Genomic DNA, 15,777 nt, shown 5'->3' on the forward strand with positions numbered 1-15,777 from the left:
ACAGAAGCTCTTTGATTTTCTCTTTAGGTAAAATGGGAGAATTAAGGTTGAGTTCTTATCTGCTGCAAGACAAATTTGCTTATGCTGCTCTCTAGCTCCCCCTGCAGAGAGTTATAATTTGCATACACTTTTGAGGAGTTCCATAAAATAACCAAAACTGTATTACCTGGAGTTTTCCCATAATCGATACTCAAGAACTGCATAAAATGTTCTGAGAGAGAAAGTAGATGAGGTAATATATTTTATTGGATCAACTTCTGTTCGTGGAAGAGAGAAGTTTTCAAGCTACACAGAACTCTTCTTCACGTCAGCCAAATATAAGATGGAACAAAATGTTTAACATAAGTAGTTAAAGCATATTCTAAGTGACCATTCAAGATGAAGTGGCCTGTTAACACCTCCACCGGCTTGTTTCTAATATCCTGGGACCAAAAGGGCTATAACACCACATTCCACGTAATTCAGGTATGTGAAAGGGAACATGTCTAATAACTCACAGGAGTTATTCTTTGAGAGATATTAACCCCCCCCCCCCAAAAAAAAACAAACAAAAACAAAAAACCCCACGTCATTTAACATTAATTAAGGTTGCTCTCATCAGTACTCAAAGCCATAAAAATAAGGAAATAGAAGACTGAGGATTAACATTCTACACTGCAAATAGATAACAGCTGGCTAGGGCTAAGGGGTGTCAACTTTTGGGCTCTGGTTTTAAATGAAGCTTCTTAAACATTTTAAAAACCTTATTTACTTTATATGCAACAATTGTTTAGTTATATATTATAGACTTATAGAAAGAGACCTTCTAAAAACGTTAATTAATTACTGGCATGCAAAACCTTAAATTAGAGTGAATAAATGAAGACTCAAAACATCACTTCTGAAAGGTTGCCTACCCCGTTCTACCTTTTTTATTTTACTGATGAAAGCAACCTTAACTAACATTAAACAAAGTTTGTGAATTTATTTAATATAATTTTTATATATGTGCTATTTAAATAATAAAGCATTTGAACATTTGGTGACTTCAATGTATACGTTAACCTTTATATTTCAAACACTTATGGCCATGTTGACAAATAAACTAAAAGTAATCAAAGTGTATTCAAGCAAAACATGTTTTTAATGCAACTTCCTTCAGTTTTACTGCAACTTCTAAATGACAATATAAAAAAAAAAAAGAAAAAAACAAGAAAGGATTCATAGTTATAATTTCCCACCCTTTTAAAAAAAGTTAGATATTCAGAAAGACATAATGCAGCATATAAATAATATACATAAAAAAAGCTGTAATTTTGTTTTTTATTTTTGTGTAACTCTTTCTAAGGAAAGTAAGAAACAATTATCTTTGAAAACAAACTTCAGCACTTAAACATTACAAACCCCAAAGAGCACAACTGGAGCTTATCAGAACCCAATCTGCTTTTGTTATAGCCCCTCCTCTGACCCTTCTTTGTAATAACGTTATGGTAGATTGAGGTAAATCAGTTATTAAAGGCTGCCATTGCTTGGGTGGTAAGCTTGCCTTTGCGACAGATGGTCCCTTACACCAAAAATCACAATATTCAGCCAACTACCAGCCCCAGGAATGTCATCCAGGAAAGGATGAGTGGGTTCCCTGCAACCTGAGTCTATTATCATTACCAACATCTTTGTAAAACCCTGGGGGCTAAGCGCAAACCGAACTGAAGCATTTGGTACTGTTAATGTTTCCTGTCCTAAACTAACTTCAGATGTCTGCAGTGGCATAGTCTGATGGGGATATGGCAATATGCATTGGCTAGATCTATTGAAGAAGTCCGCTCATAACAAGGATGATACCACAGAAGCCAGGGTCTGCATTCAAAACTTTATTTTCTTCATCCACATGTTGAGCCTTCCGAGATCAGAAATGTTGTTGCATAGTGAAACAGATGGACTAGAAGCTGAAAAATCTTTCTTCTGAGTGAACACTCTCCATTACGCTGACATCTAGAAGATGAAATATTTTATTCTGGACCAGATTGTGTTATATGGTGTCACTGGAACTGGGTGATTGGATGAAGAATGGATGGGGTGGAGTCCTCAGCTTGAGGGAGTATCCCCGGCTTGCTATCTCTGACTTTTTTGTGGCTGATGAAAACCATTCCTTTAGGAGATGGGGGAAAACTACCCATTAGCTTCAGTTGTGGGCCTATGCAATCTTTGTCATAAAGTAGATTTTTGGTGTGGAGGGGAGGTCCCACTAGATATCCCCCCAGATCTCAAGTCCATTGTTTTCCTTGAAGAATCTGTTGTCCTTTTGCTGACATCTCCATGATGATGAAAAGTGCCTCCATCTGAATGCTGGTCTGTACTCTTTTCTGTGGGCATTTAGTGGATCAGGGAGAGTCTGTTTGGATTTTGCTGCACTATCAGCCACTGTCTTTTCAAGCTTTTCTCCAAAAAGGGGGGAGCCTGCAAACGTGGCTGAACATAGGACCCACTTACATTGTTCACCTGTCTTCCAGGAACGTAGCCAGAGGTGGCACTTGGCTCCTGAGCAGGAAACCATGGATCAGGGTGATAACCTTATTGAGCCCAACTCAGCTACAACTGCTGATGATACAGTTAGTTTCTTTAAAATGAAACCAAATTCAGGGTCATCTCTGTATTTAAAAGTTTTGACATATTCCAGTCAGGACAGAGATGCTATTGCAAGGCAGATACCTGCCAGAGATGCTTGGAGGATGGCAGAGGAGGCTTCAATGTTCTTTTTGAGAATGGCCTCCATCTTTCTATCAGTGCGTTTCTTCAGGTAGAACTCCCACTCTGAGGATATAACCATATCCCGGACAATGACGTTACAGCGGCATCCACCTTCAGAATCTCAGTAACAGAGCCCTTTGGTTCTTGAATGTTATCTGAATTCACTCTTCTCAGTGTGTTGCCCTTATCAGGCTTGTTCCATTCATCCCTAATCACTTCCTCAAAAGAGCAGTGAAGAGGTATTGCAGTTTCAGGGGAGGATTTTGAGGGAAGAAATGTATTCTGGGGTTTACTCTCAGGAACTTGTCCAGGTTGGATTTGAAATGTGGAATAAACCTTGTTGCATGTACCTTGAAAACAACCACTAAAACACACCATTGCTGTATTTTGACCCCTCATCCTGTTCAGATTCAGGATCAGATAGTTCACTTTCCCCAGTGGAGGAGTGGGAGACAGAGAAATCAGAGGACTCATGTCTCCCGGATTTTTTGCGTTTTTCTCTTTTTTGATTTTTTAACCTTTTTTGTGTGCTTTGAGTGTGTAGACTTCTTCTGCTTTGGCGAGGCCTTTAGCAGCTTCCTTTTCTTAGGGCCTGGAGCTTTATTGAGAGGTCTGACTCAGAATCATCTCCCTCTGGGTTCCATTTGCCCTCTGGGAAAGGGAAACTCGTCCAAGTCCTCCTGGTCACCTTGGGAAGGAGGTGGAATGATTAGAAGTCCTGCTTCTTTCCCTACAGTGCTCATGACCCATTTTGTGGCAGTGGGAGGAAGAGGATTTGTGGCCTTGCAAACCTCCCCAATGTGTCTTGCAAGTGTTCCCCTTGGACTTACCCTGACTTGAGTGGTCAAGTTCCTCTTCACTTCTCGCTGCTCTTCATGGGGGTGTCCTGGTTCACCTTTCCCCCATTAGAGTTGCGGCTGCCTTGTGGGGCAGGAGTTCCTACCTGCTTGTCCGCAGCCCTGGAACCTAGTGGTTCCTAGACACAGGCTGGGCAAAACTCACCATCTACCAAGATTAAGAAAGCAGCCAAAGCGTGATTTGAATTTAACTCTGTGCTTTCCTGGATGCTCTGCCATGCCTGCAAGGGACAGAGAAGAAGGCGAGGAGATGCTGCAGTTGAGGCTCAGAGAGGATTAACCCTTGAGGAGTTAATTGACCCAAGGAGGAGAAGGAAGCCAGAAGAGAGGGAGAATAGTGCTCCCCACTATTCAAAAACTGGGGAGAAACAGCTCAAATTGAAAAGGTAAGCATCTAGGCAGAGAACCTGGCAACAAGTGGAAGCAGAGAGGTTGTGGAGGGAGCATGTGGTGTGAAAAGGCTGATCCACCTCCATGAAGCCACAAAGAGAGGAGAGCTGCCCAAGTGTTCTTAACAGTGAGACATGCTGAGCAGTAGAATAATCAAGTTCAATAAATCCAACAGCGAAGAACATGAATACATGTAGAAGGAACTTTTCACTATGCTTATTGTGAAAAGAAAACACAGCACTTATATGTCTAAAAGCTAACGTCAGTGAGCTTTCAGTCAAGATTCATGGACTTCTCTTCTGGAAGGCTAACATGAAATTCCTTCCATCAGTTTAATGAATTTTGCCTCCAAGTGCCTATTTATTAACACATTTTATAGCTGAAAAATTTCTGTTGTGAGTTTCTGACAAACTGTGCTCCACAACAGAATTAGTTAAATTTAATGTGAATGTGATAGTAACTAGGAACCATTCTGGAACAAGCACAGAGCTTCCTCTGAGAAGTGGTATATTGCTATGCATTTTGATATGGAAAGTCTCATGGGAGAAACTGAAAAAACAGTCTCTGTAGTACATCAGTAACCAGTTTATTTTGCATCTCATTTAAAAACAAAAAGTTCTGGGGAAAATATGTGGAGTGCTAGGTTTACTAATTGATATTGTTTCTTTATCACTGACAAAAAAATATTACAAACAGTGAAATAAATTATCAATAAATGTCTTTAACCCGCTCATGCTACAAGATATTTAAATCATTTAATTGGATTTAAAGCACTAACTAGCAGTGGAAAAAATGTTTTTTGATATTAAAATTAATAATATAAAAATGGAATTTATACATAGATCCAAAGAATTGACTTGAAATACTTAGTGTTCCCATACATTTTATCACCTCAGGATGGGATGCAGAGGTAAAGTTTCTTAACTCCTTAAATGACTGTCTTGGAGCAGCTAGTCCTCGAACACACAAGAGGAGAGAACAGGAGTACTTGTGGCACCCTTAGAGACTAACAAATTTATTTCAGCATGAGCTTTCGTGAGCTACAGCTCACTTCTTCGGATGCAACAAGAAGAGAGTCAATTCTTGATTTAGTCCTAAGTGGAGTGCAGGATCTGGTCCAACAGGTGAATATAGCTGGACCACTTGGTAATAGTGACCACAATATAATTAAACTTAACATTCCTGTGGTGGGGAAAATAGCACTGCAGCCCAATACAGCAGCATTTAATTTCAGAAAAGTAGACTAAACAAAAAATGAGGAAATGAGTTAAACAGAAATTAAAAGGTACAATGCCAAAAGTGAAATCCCTGCAAGCTGCATGGACACTTTTTTAAAAGACACCATTATAAAAGCTCAACTTAACTGCACATCCCAAATTAAAAAACATAATACAATCAAAAAAGTGCCACTGTGGCTAAATAACAAAGTAAAAGAAGCAGAGAGAGGCAAAAAGGCATCCTTTAAAACGTGGAAGTTAAATCCTAGTGAGGAAAATAGAGCACAAACTGTCAAGTGAAGTGTACAAATATAATTAGGAACCCAAACAAGAATTTGAAGAACAGCTAGCCAAAGATTAAAAAAGTAATAGCTTTTTTTTTTTTTTTTTTTTTTTAAGTACATCAGAAGCAGGAAGACTGCTACAAAAAACAGTGGGGCCACTGGACAATCAAAATTCCAAAGGAGCACTCAAGGACAATATGGCCATTGTGGAGAAACTAAATGAATTCTTTGCATCGGTTTGCACAGCTGAGGATGTGAGGGAGATTCCCAAACCTGAGCCATTTTTCTTAGGTGACAAATCTGAGGAACAGTCCCAGACCGAGGTGTCGTTAGAGGAGCTTTTGGAACAAATCGTAAACTAAACAGTAATAACCCACCAGGATCAGATGGTATTCCCCCAAGAATTCTGAAGAAACTCAAATGTGAAATTGCAGGACTACTAACTGTGGTTTCAAGGTAGCCGTGTTAGTCTGGATCTGTAAAAAGCAACAGCAACAGAGAGTCCTGTGGCACCTTTAAGACTAACAGATGTATTGGAGCATAAGCTTTTGTGAGTGAATACCTATCATTCAGTCAGCAGGCAAAAGTGGGTCAAGATAGGGAGCTATCAGAAGAAAGAACCGTAAAACAGTGAAGAATAGCCAATAAGAAGACCTCAAAGGAGAAGCAGTAGCCACAGCAGTACCACTTACAGAAAAGAAGGAGACTTAGAAAGCAGAGAGACAGAAGAATATGGAGAGTAAGCATGACCGCTACAATGTAAAATATAGATAGAAATAGTATTAATGAATGTGTCTCTGTACATTTGGGTTATAAAGATGTGTGTTTTTTGTTATGAATTCTGTTCTATATGTATAAAGTTTGAGATTGCTGCCAGTGACTGCAGGAGACTGATCACTGCATGCAGAACACAGCTGCTTAGTATTGCTTTAACTCTATATTTATGGTTCAGGAACTTTTAACCTGTACCCAAGGGCTGCGCTAAGCAATTTATGTTTATATTTTGATTTATTTGTACACAGACCAGTTAGGATGATGCCACTAGAACATGATGTCCTCAGGACAATTCTTCGTGCATTGGAATCTGTCTCCAAAATAGCTGATTAATGATGGGATCCAGTCCCACACCGGGACGGAGCTTGACTGTCAGCCATGGTGAAGAAGATTCTCTTGGAAAGGGGTTGGAATCCACAGCCATTCAAAATGACCAATCGCATAGCAGGCAGAATTTTGTTTTGTTTAGGTGGATCAACTAGTACTAAATACAGGGTTTGTTTTCGTAGGGGAAGATCTCCCTCAAGAATCTATGCAGAGGCTGTATTTTAAAGTTAAGATACAAGGCACTGTGATGTGTCTAGCTCTTCTAGCTAAGGGCAGAATTAACTAATGATAGAAAGAGTTTGGCCAGATTAACCAGTCAGCACTAGAGTCAGCAGGGAGAATGCTTCCCCCACAATACAGTACAGCCAAGTTCACCAATTATACCCAAGACAGGCTGAGTACTGTGGATATCTGTGGATGAATCTAACTTAAGGGACATAGTGTGGCCTTCCTGTGTATTTGACCTCATGTGAGGTTGAAAGCTTGTTAATTAGGAATAATTTATTAATGAACTTCAGTCCTCTAATTGCCATGGTTATACATTGTGGGCACAGGTTTCTAACCCTAATCTTTACAAGTTAACTAATGAGAAAAGGGCAATGCAACTGTAGACTTGCACCTAACATCCCAATTAGTGCTGAAGGTGACTGTGAGGCTGTCATAACATTTCTTCCCAGATCTGGACCTTACCGTCCAAAATATGGGTGTTAGCATGAAAACCTCCAAACTTAGTTACCAGCTTGGACCTGGTAATTGCTGCCACCAACCAGGAATTATACAGTGCCTAGCTCACTGTGGTCTTCCCAAAACCTTCCCTGGGGGACCCCAAGACTCAGATTCCTTGAGTCTCACAACAAAGGGGAATAAACCAGTTCCCTTCCCCCTCCTCCCCTCCAGGTGTTCCCTCCCTGGGTTCCTGGAGAGATATACAGAAGCAAGCTCCGTGAATCTAAACAAAGGGATTCCACCCTCCCTGCTTCAAGTCCTTGAAACACAAGCACCGAGAGATCTAACCTCTCTCCCCCCTCACCCAGAGGGTATGCAAAGTCAGGCTTAGTAAATCTAACACACAGAAATTTTTCCCCTTGACTTCTTCCTCCCACCAATCCCCTGGTGAGCTGCAGACTCAATTCCCTGGAGTCCCCACTAAAGAAAAACTCCAACAGGTCTTAAAAAGAAAGCTTTATATAAAAAGAATGAAAAAGGACATAAAATGGTCTCTGTATTAAGGTGACAATATACAGGGTCAATTGCTTAAAGGAAAAAAAATGAATAAATAGCCTTATCCAAAAAGAATACAATTTAACACATTCCAGCAACTACACACATGTAAATACAAAAAAACCCAATATAAACCTATTGTCTTACTATCCTTGTACTTACAACTTGGAAACAGAAGATTAGAAAGCCTGGAGATTCCTGTGGTCACTCTCAGAGCCGAGAAAAAAGAACAGATCAAGAACAAGGACTCACACCCAAAACTTCCCTCCACCCAGATTTGAAAAAGTTTGTTTCCTGATTGGTCCTCTGGTCAGGTGTTTGGTTCCCTGTGTTAACCCTTTACAGGTAAAAGAACATTAACCCTTAGCTATCTGTTTATGACAGAAGCCCCCAAAAGAGGCTAATATGCTAGTCCTGGTTAAGTCAGGGAGGTGTAGAAATTGGAAGCATAATTTAGTAGGTAGCCAAAGCTCAGAAAGCAACAGTAAAGGGAACAAGGAGTGAAAATATGAGTCTGCAGAAATGCCACAACCTGTGGATACAGAAAGAGGAAGTTGTTTTTTTGTTTTTTAAACAGGCAGGCTTTGAATCTTCACAACAGTCTTCTGTCATTTGTAAAACTCAACTATGATATTAAATGTAGTGGGGTTTATGTATGTGATATCTTTCTAAAAGGAAAAGGCAAGATTTTTCTGAATACTGTGCTGGAAGGCTTATGGGTGGAAGAAGCATTTATTAATTTGACCTTTGAGAAAACTCGTTAGGATGGATTTGTTTAGGAGGTTAGTCGAGGCTCATAAACAAACAGTGATAGTCATCAAGAAAAAAAGTATTCTGCACAGTGCAATAATGAAAGGGCCTCTGAGGAATCAGGGTATATATGCATTAAATATTCAGGTTGGCAATGGGAAGTTATTGCATTATAAGGTACATTAGATTATAAGGAATAGCCAACAAGGACTTGTCAAGAACAAATCATGAGAAACCTGATTTCCTTTTTATACAGGGTTACTGCCCTAGTATATAGAGGGAACCAGTAGAAGTGACATATCTTGATTTCAGTAAGGCTTTTGACTCAGTCCCACATGATATTCTCATAAGCAAACTAGGAAAATGTGGTCTAGATGAAATTACTATAAGGTGGGTTCACAACTGATTGAAAGACTGTACTCAAAGAATAGTTAATGGTTCATTGTCAAACTAGAATGATCTAATGGAGTCCAACAGGCAGCAGTCTAGGGTCAAATACTATTCATTAATGATTTGGCCAATGGAGTGGAGACTATGCTTATAAAATTTGCATATGACACCAAGCTGGGAGACCTTGCGAGCACTTTGGAGGACAAGATTAGATTCAAAATGATCTGGACAAATTGGAGAATGGATTTGAGTTCAATAAGATGAAATTCAATAAAGACAAGTGCAAAGTACTACACTAATGCAGGGAAAAAAATCAAATGCACCATTACAAAATGCGGATCAACAGGATAGGTGGTAGTACTGCTGGAAAGGATCTAGGGTAACAGAGGCTCACACACTGAATATGAGTCAACAATGTGATGCAGCTGTGAAAACGTGAGTATCATTCTGGAGTGTATTAACAGTAGTGTTGTATGTAAGATACAGGAGATAATTGTCCTGCTCTTCTTGGCACTGGCAAGACCTCAGTGGGAATACTGTGCCCAATTCTGGGCATCATACTTTAGGAAAGACATGGATAAACTGGAGAGAGTTCACAGGAAAGCAACAAAAATGATAAAAGGTTTAGACAACCTGATCTATGAGGAAAGGTTAAAAAAACTGTGCATGATTAGTCTTGAGAAAAGCAGACTGAGGAGGGGTGGGCTTATAACAGTCTTCAAACGTTATTTAGGTTAGATATTAGGAAAACCTTTCTAATTATAAAGGTAGCGAAGCACTGGAATAGGCAACTATGGGAGGTTGTTGAATCCCCATCATTGGAGATTTTTAATAAGTGGTCGAACAAACCTGTCCAGAATAGTCTGGATTTACTTAATCCTGCCTCGGCACAGGGGGGCTAGACTTGTTGACTGGTTCTATGATTATAAACAGGTAGTGAAAGATCAGGAACAGACTGTGCACATAGGAGTATGAGGAGGTTATGTGGATTTGGTTCATGGTGTTTTGTGGTCACAAAATAGGCATGGCTCATACCCCCTTTCTACTGACCATACACAAATGTGCTCAGAAAAGAGTATTACATAAGTTTGCCATGTAGTCTCTGAAACGGATGCCCCAAATATATGCTGGGAGTAATAGGGGGGACTATGTGCCCTGTCATTAGGAAAGGGCAGAATTCTCAGAGTAAACAAGCAAGCCTTTTTCAACAGCTCCCACCCAAGTTTGTAGCCACTGGATTTAGCTTGCATTCTTCGTTCTGGTGGAGTACTGGAGTCAACGGGAGGGTGCTCAGCAGTCGATATATTGCATCTATAATAGACCCCTGCTGGATCGATCTCTGTCCACTGATCCGGCAGGTAGTATAGACAAGCCCTACCGTAGTTAAGAGTTTCATATTGCCTGTTAAGCTCTAGGTGCATACAAACATAAAACAGAAGTGTACAAAAAACTTGAAATTGCACTTGGTCTCAACAGCTATCATAAATGTAGGAGTTTATGTTAGATAGTTAGGAATGTGAGTCAGATCCTGGGGCTAATATAATTTGTGGGGAAGTAGGTTAAAAGTGTTAATGCCTATAGATCTATTGGGAGAGAGACTTTGGTGTGTTGGCATATAAGTAACTAACTAAATTGTCTTGTGCTTTAGCTTTGGATTCTTCCTGTTCCGGTATCACCCCGTTGCCTTAGTTGCCCAGAGTTGGTCGGTTTTCTAGTTTATGTTGACCAAACCATAGTCAAATATTATTTGTGTCTTCTTATATCCTAAACTATTAGGTGTGATTGTTAAGGGTATTTAATAAAATTCTATTAAACTAAATTTAACATTCAAGTCCTTTTCATTAGTTAAGCAATCAAAATTAAAAGAAATCTACAAAACATGGTACTGGTAATCAGTAAGCAATTAAAGTTTGTTTTATACCCTATCTTTCTTATAGTATCATATCTTGTAGATTTCTACACTCAGTGTTAGCCCAGAATTTTTTCAGATTAGTTTCCTCTTAATCCTGTCATTTCTATTTGTATCCAGATGTCTATTTGTGTCCTAACTGTATTTCTCGCTGTCTGACAGTTCACCGGCACTGTCAACACTTTTGATATCTAATGCCTTCCCTCAACCCTCTTCATTTTTTATCCACTATATAGACTGTATCAGTTTATACCGACATCTCTCTCTCTCTCTCACACACACACACACCAATGGTCCAGAGCTGTTACCATGCACAAAGTGAAAAAAGATCCAAATCTATACTATAGTGAATACATCTTCATAAGTTTCTGGGTAAACTGATTTTATTCCAGTCAATCATAACCATACCTGTATATACTAATGGTACACAATCTACTTACATATCTGGTTTGTGTGCAACCATGGTAAATTAAATGACAGGATAGTATGGGCACACAATTCCAGTTTGCAAAATTCTACAGGTTTGAGAGATTGTCCCTATACTAAAATTGAGAGTTTAAGTAACGAGGTTTTTCTGCTTAAGCCAATGAAACCATTCATGGTTCAGGTGATAAAGGGTACGTCTATACTACAGGATAAATTCGAATTAGCTTAAACCGATTTTATAAAACAGATATTATAAAGTCGATTGTGCGCGTCCACACTAGGCACATTAATTCGGTGGTGTGCGTCCGTGGTCCGAGGCTAGCGTCGATTTCTGGAGCGGTGCACTGTGGGTAGCTACTGTAAAAGAATGAGGCCAATAACGTCGATTTGCATCCACACTAACCCTAAATCGATATAGTAATATTGATTTTAGTGTTACTCCTCTCGTTTTGTAGGAATACAGAAATCGATTTAAAGAGCCCTTTAAATCGATATAAAGAGCAGTGTAGTGTGGACGGGTGCAGCGTTAAATCGATTTAACGCTGCTAAAATCGGTTTAACAGTGTAGTGTGGACCAGGCCAAACAAACATAGGAAGCTATGGGATACGCAGTTGCAACTCCCAGTATTGCACGACATAGAATCTTTCATATTTGTTACATAATGTTGCACAAAATGAATACAAACTCTATGCTTTCTAAAGGTGTACCTACCAGGATTTATCAATTAATTTGTCAAAGAATTTATCTGATGAATTCAGCAATATTTTCAAGCTTTTTTCCATTACTCATCCAGCTCTAGTATCTATCCATGTATGATAATGCCACGACAAATGCATAAACATGCAAAGCAAGCAACATAACTTTACTGCCTCACATATGCATTCTTTCCTAAAGTATGCAACAAAAATTTTATACGTCCGAATACCAAACCATGTAACAGTCCCATATCAAGAAATAATATACCTGTGTTCTAACTTGCATATTTACCTGCCTACTTACCCACAAATTTACCCATAAATACCCATTTAAAACCACAACTTGCTGTTCACTAAGCTGTGATCTAAAAATATTTGCTCATTTAAATAGCTAATTGTGCATTTTTATAAAACTAACCTAGGAGATAGTATTGATTAAAAAGTTCAAACACAATAATTTAATATTTTAAAGGTTATTGTTAATGAATTAAATATCTGAAATATATATTCATAATACAAAGCCTTAATCTAATAACCTTCCACAAATACAAAATTAGAAGGATTTAATTATTTAAACTAGTTAAAATAATTAAATAAACCAAGTATTTATTTAAAATCTTCTTTACAAATCCATATAATCTCTATTTTGAATATAAAAATAGTTTGCTCAGTCTTCCTTTTTCCTAGCATATGCATGAATGGATTTAATATTCTAAGTCTGACTTCTTTGACATTCCTAATTAAACAAACAAACCATTTTAATAAATTATTGTAATTGCTTTTAAACTAATATACGTAAAATGAGCAGCAAACTAGCACAATCCAATATATAAGTGGAATATTTATAATTATAGACTTTGTCAATAATAAAGTGCACCAACTGTGCACATATCCGACTTGCAAGAGAAACAAGAATGCTAATCAGTTCATTAGAGGCTTCTAGGTTTTGATATTTAGCGACAGGATGTAATAGCTGAATTGTTCATGGAGCATAATTGTACTCAGGATGAAAAACTGTTTCCAACAAAGCACCATCCTTCCTGTTTCAGATTACCTGCTGGCTGCTTTTTATGAGCAGCATACCTTTCAGGACATCAGCATCATTCAACTTCCTCTGCCATAGAAATAAAAGTAAAGATAGGTCCAAACTTCATCATGCTGCGTAGGATTATCTAACCTTTACATCAAGTATCCTTTGCTTTAGTAATTTATTGTGGCTCCTGTTTTCCTGAAAGTGAGCTTCTTTAATTAGTGTGCTCACAGGCATTACCAGAAACCATATGCAAGTCTACTGTTCCTAAATTACTGCCTGTCTACAGGGAGAGTTAATAGGTGAGGCTAACTAATTCAGTTAATAGTGTTTAACGATCAAAACAACAGTTAAAATGTCACATTTGGATATTCTAATATGGGAAAATAATTGGAAAAAAAGATCATGACATGTTCTGTACCAACAACCTTATTCTAATGTCAAACAAGATTAAAACAGCCCACAATATATATGACTTAAGGCAGGGATCAGCAACCTCTGATTTGCGGCTCAGGCGGGTCGGGCCAGTTTGTTTACCTACTGCGTCGGCAGGTTCGGCTGATCGCAGCTCCCATTGGCTGCAGTTTGCCGTCCCAGGCCAATGGGGGCGGCAGGAAGCCGCAGTCAGCACATCCCTCGCCTGCACCACTTCCTGCAGCCTCCATTGGCCTGGAACAGCGAATCACGGCAAGTGGGATCCACGATCGGCTGAACCTGCAGACATGGCAGGTAAACAAACTGGCCTGGTCAGCCACAGTGCTTACCCTGGCAAGCTGCATGCCAGAGGTTGCCAACCCCTGACTTAAGGGAATCAAAGAATATGCCACTCCTATTAAAATATAGTATTTTAATTGTTTTCCGAGTAGCAAAAATCGCATTGGTGTCTAAATTATTAGTGGTCTCTAGGATAATGCTTTTGAATATACTGACATCAAATATTCATAATGCAACAAAAATGTATCAAAATACATTAAAATAAATCCTTGATAAGAATAATCAATACTAATCCACCCAAAGAAAAGTAGCATGATTCTACTTCATCACATGCTTGTCTATTCTCAGGAGCTCAGCCACCACAATAATGGGAGCCATATAAAATCCTATTTTGTATTCTATGCCATCTAAAATTTGCTAGGAAAAGGTTTTACAAATATAAAACCTCCCCCGTTTCCCTAATTGTTTCCTCAATAATTCTCACATTCTGATTGCTTGTTTTCCTCTTGCCACATTGTATATTTCACATATTCCCTATCCACTACAAGTATCTAACACCAAACCCATTTGTTACATAAAGCCAGCACCTCTAACAAAACATTTCAGTACATTAACTTCTAACTTAAAATTATTCTTGCTCTTGTCGCTGTGAGGGACACTCTTCTGAATGGGAATGAAAGCAGTGTTATCCCTTGAGTCTTCAGATACTGAAATAGTAGCTCTTTGAAGGTGCAAACTACACCACTTATCTCCATGGTTAACTCCAAAGCATAAACACGATGTTAGAACTGTCAACACAGTTAACTATTTCAGTGTTTATCACTTTAACAGAAACTTCCAACTAATGAGAGTTTTTCAGATGGAAACAAATACTTCCCATCCACTATCAGTTTAAAGTGAATGGCTGAACAGAGGAGCCTAGCAATGCTTTCTGTTTTGCCCTTGAGCCTCTGAATGAACTTATACATAATGGTGTGACAAAAAAACGGTTACCTACCTTTTCATAACTGTTGTTCTTCAAGATATGCCAACATGCAGAGTCAGCAGAGATTTTTGCCTTAGCGGTGTCCATAGGGTCAGCTGTGGGTATAGGAGGATATAACATTAAAGAGGTTGTTGGACTCCTCCGCTAGCTTCTTGACCTCCAAGTTCAGGCTGGTAGCCATTCTTCTGAGCAGGGCCTGATGCTCCTTGAATTCGTCGGGGGGTGAGGGGTGGGGCCTGCTACCACTTTGTCCAGCGACAACAAAGATGGCTGCACAGCAGAGGGAAGGGGCGGCTTCCCCTTGCTCATTTGGGGACGGATTCTTGGATGTCGGGGTCCACTGTGTTGCCCCTACATTGGATTCAGCACTGTGCTCCAACTTAGGTGCTGTCTGCAACTTGTCCAATGCAGCCTGGGAGGAATGGTACGAGTATGGGACCAGCATAACACGTACATCCCATGGGTTCCAGTACTGAGTGGGCCATTGCCCCTGCCTCCACACTGCTGCCGCAGGAGTCACACTGGTCTTGCAGGCTGGTGGTGATTCAACTTCTATAGGCGAGGGGCTGAACTCCACTTCAGGCTCTAATCACTGCCCTTCTGGTGACAAGGGCAGCGCCACAGATGCCTCAGTCTGTCAACTGACCCTCGGCAATCGGTGCCACAACCAGGAACAATCCTGCACTGGGAGTGGAGTGGGGGACTGCCTTGGCAATGGTGATCTGTGTCATAGCGAACTCTGACGGGAGGCCCGACGGTGCCATGGGTACGAGGATTGACGTCACAACTCAGGTATCCCATGCTTTGCAAGTAGAGACACGGGGGTCAGGGACCTGGGTCTTCTAATCAGGGACTGAGGTCATGGTGCCAGGGTTTGAGGCCATGGTGATGGGGACCGGCACCTGCTGTCCGGGGATAAGGAACGTTCTGCCGCTTTAGGGGGCGGTCCCATAAGTGGCTTGCCCATAGATGCCGGGGTCTTGGCTGGGTCCATCACCTGGCTTGGCATCTGCGGTGCTGGTCAGCCTACTTGCTCTTTGGCCGCCAGGTCCGCTTCAGACACAGATGACCCTACTAAGG

At 40.0% G+C, this 15,777-nt stretch overlaps 1 protein-coding gene across 1 annotated transcript in view; it reads right to left on the minus strand.

Moving 5' to 3' along the window:
• The window catches only part of DIAPH3 (diaphanous related formin 3), a 553,931-nt gene that overhangs the window by 175,682 nt on the left and 362,472 nt on the right, over positions 1-15,777 (minus strand). The window lies entirely within an intron of this gene.

The sequence above is a fragment of the Gopherus evgoodei genome, chromosome 1 (genome assembly GCF_007399415.2).
Source record: "Gopherus evgoodei ecotype Sinaloan lineage chromosome 1, rGopEvg1_v1.p, whole genome shotgun sequence".
In the NCBI taxonomy this organism is placed as follows: domain Eukaryota; kingdom Metazoa; phylum Chordata; order Testudines; family Testudinidae; genus Gopherus; species Gopherus evgoodei.